The 3,351-nt window shown below is 43.0% G+C and overlaps 1 pseudogene; it reads left to right on the top strand.

Moving 5' to 3' along the window:
• The first annotated feature begins 1,803 nt into the window (after positions 1 to 1,803).
• Positions 1,804 to 2,851, top strand: LOC100688361 (annotated as a pseudogene).
• Positions 2,852 to 3,351: the final 500 nt, after the last annotated feature.

The raw sequence follows: 3,351 nt of genomic DNA, 5'->3' as shown, positions 1-3,351 counted from the left end.
CATATCAGAATGAGAACAGAGCTCAATGCCCTTGAAAGCCCCATATCAGAATGTAAACAGAACTTGAGGAATTCCTCCACCCCTTCTGGAGGTCCCCTAGACCAGCCCTTCTCGGGGTCCAAGTCCCTGCTCCATTGTGTGGGGTGTACTTGGACCCAAGCTCGAGCTTGTAAATCAACCCTCGTGTGTTTGCTCATCGGTGTCGGTTCCTTGGTGGTTTCTCGGATTCGCAATCTTGAGCACAACATTTCCAAATTTTCAAAGGGCGGTGTATGAATCAGTTGGCCTAATGCCTCATCAACAACCGGGAAATCTTGGGGTGAGTGTAGAGGGGCAAGGTGTGGGTGGAGGTGGAATGTGCCCTTTTGTGTTCTCAGGAAGGAAGGGACAGAAGCCACTGCTGCAGCCTGCAGCATGGACCCAGCTCTAGATCCAGGGGTTACACAGGTTGGGGCCAGTTCCTGAGACTGGGTCTGGAGGGGGTGATCTGGCTCAGTGTTGTTTTGGCACAAGGGTTTGTTAAGACAACGCTGAGCCTAGTTGGGATGTACTCCACCCACATGATGGAATAAACTACTAAAAACCAATCATTAATGGACATGGCAAACAATAGCATCATGCAGATCCAGTTACTATGGTCCTAGTGTGAACCTGACCAATTTCTACAGATGGAGATACTGGAACTGTGAGTATGGGGCTGGTAAGAGAAGTGTCTTCACTGTGGCCCTTTTGTTTTTATTTTTTTCCATTTCCCCCCAACTTATTAAGTAATAATTTAAAAATATATTTTATATATTTGAAGTATTCACTGTGGTCATTTTATGGCTCTGTTTCTGAGAAGTCCGTGGATTACAACACCTCATAGGATCTATTTCCACTCTGTTTGAGATGAGTGATGAGTTTTGGGAATGAGAACACACAACTTACACATGCACACACACTCTCACACTTTCTCACTTGTACTCACATACACTCTTATACACACTCACACAGGCGTGTTAGATCGCATTCCTTATCTAATTATCCAAAGAACAACATTTCATTGGAGGTAAGGCAGTTATGGGGTAGAGGGGCCAGTGCCACGTGTCTCCACATCACTTTTCTTGGATCTGGCATCCTCAGGGGGCACATAGCTGCAGGTGGTTCTCCAGTCCTGGTAAGGTCTTGCCAGATCTGGATGGCCCAACTCTTTTTTTCTTTCATAGATTTAAGCTTGACCTAATTTCAAAATTACACAAAAGTTTCAGGTTTAGGATAATGAACTCCTATAAAATCCTTTACTGGACCCTTGGGTCAGTGGTTGAGCATCTGACTTTGGCTCAGGTCGTGATCCTAGAGTCCTGGGATTGAGTCCTGCATTGGGCTCCCCACAGGGAGCCTGCTTCTCTTTCTGCCTATGTGTCTGCCTCTCTCTCTCTGTATCACTCATGAATAAATAAATAAAATCTTTAAAAAACCCACAAAAACCCTTTACCCACATTCACCAATTGTTGACACTGGCCAAATCATCATTTTTTGTGTGCATATCTAATGTTATTTTTTTCTGACTCACTTGAGAGAAAGTTGGAATTGTGCTCTTTACCTCTAATATTTTCATATATTTTCCCAAGAGCAAGAGCATACACATTCTTACAGTATGATTATAAAGATCATGAATTAAAATTTTTTATTGAAGTAAAATTAACATATAGTGTTTTATTAGTCTCAGGTGTACAATATAATGATTCAACAGTTCTATACATTACTCAATGCTCATCAAGATAAGTGCACCTTAATTCACCCCACTGGGTGTTGTGCACTAACATGGCCCAGGAAGAGGAGCTGCTGAGGATTGTCAGAAAGCTGGAGGAGATGGTGGCCATAAAGAACATGGAAGGGGCCCTTGACCTTCTGAAGAAACTGAACAGCTGTCAGATGCCCATCCAGCTACTCCAGACAACCAGCATTGGAGTTGCCATTAATGGGGTCTGCAAGAGCTGTTCAGACAAAAAGGTGATGTCCTTGGCCAAAGTCCTCATCAAAAACTGGAAGCAGCTCCTTAATTCACCTGGACTCCCCTCACTTCCCCCCTCCAAGGGAGAAAAAGGAGAGGAAGGAGATAAAACAAAGAAGGAAAAAGAGCTAACTATTCCAACTGGATGGAAGCCAGAGGTAGGCCTTTTCCACTAAGGAAAAAATAAGGGAAGAATCCAAAGACAGGAGAGACTCGATGGACTCCAGCTCTTTAGCCACTTTCTTCCAAAAAGGCCACTGATGGAAAGATCAAACAGCAGCAAATCAACAGCAGGGACTCCCAAAACACCCAAGGGGCTCTTGACCCCATCTTTACCCCCTCTTCTTCTCCTGGTGACCTACTATCTCACATGGGACTCTGTGGGACAAGTATGTGGAGATATTCTTAGTAGCCTTGAAGGTGGATATGTTTACAAGGACTATAGAATCAACTTTGACAAGATGACTTCAGAAATCGAAGATCGTATTCACCAGGAGTTCAAGAGCATGGACATGAAGCACTGGAACTGGGTACATGCTGAATCAGCAATCTCAAGCGCCTAGGGACCCCAGCCTGAGGAGGAATGTGTTCAGTGGAGCCATCTCAGCTGGACTCATTGCCAAAATGATGGCAGAGGGAATGGCCAGGGATGAACTGAGGGAATTGAGGAATGCCATAACTCAGGAGGCTATCTATGAGCTCCAGATGTCTAAGACTGGTGGCACCACCACTGACCTCTTCCAGTGCAGCAAATGCAAGAACTGTACCTAAAACCAGTTGCAGTCACACAGTGCTGATGAGCCTATGACTACCCTTGTCTTATGTAATGAATGTGGCAATCACTGGAATTTCTGCTGATAGAACCACTGGCCAGGATTTCAGTGAACAAAGTGAAGGAGAACAAAGAGAAATCACTAAGGCATTATAGATGGAGAAAAAATTAAAATTAAAATGAAGAAAAAAATTCTCTGTATATTATCCATCCTCCCACCTCCCATCCACTTCCCCTTTGGCAACCACCAATTTGTTCTCTGTATTTAAGAGTCTGTTTTATTATTCATCTCTTTTTTTCTGTTTTCTTTCTTTCTTAAATTCCACATATGAGGGAAATCATGTGCTATTTGTCTTTCTCTGATTGACTTATCTCACTTATTAGTACTATAGCCTGTAGATCCCTCCACATTATTGCAAATGGCAAGATCTCATTCTTTTTATGCTGAATAATATTCCATAATATTTATGTATGCCACATCTTCTTTACCCATTTGTCAGTGGACACACAGGTTTCTTCCATATCTTGGCTATTGCAACTGATGTTAGAGTAAACATAGAGGTGCATATATCTTTTCAAATTAATG

The sequence above is a fragment of the Canis lupus genome, chromosome 23 (genome assembly GCF_011100685.1).
Source record: "Canis lupus familiaris isolate Mischka breed German Shepherd chromosome 23, alternate assembly UU_Cfam_GSD_1.0, whole genome shotgun sequence".
Lineage (NCBI taxonomy): Eukaryota > Metazoa > Chordata > Mammalia > Carnivora > Canidae > Canis > Canis lupus.
The sequence above is the reverse complement of the archived record's forward strand: the minus strand, read 5'-3'. Positions and strand labels throughout refer to the sequence as shown.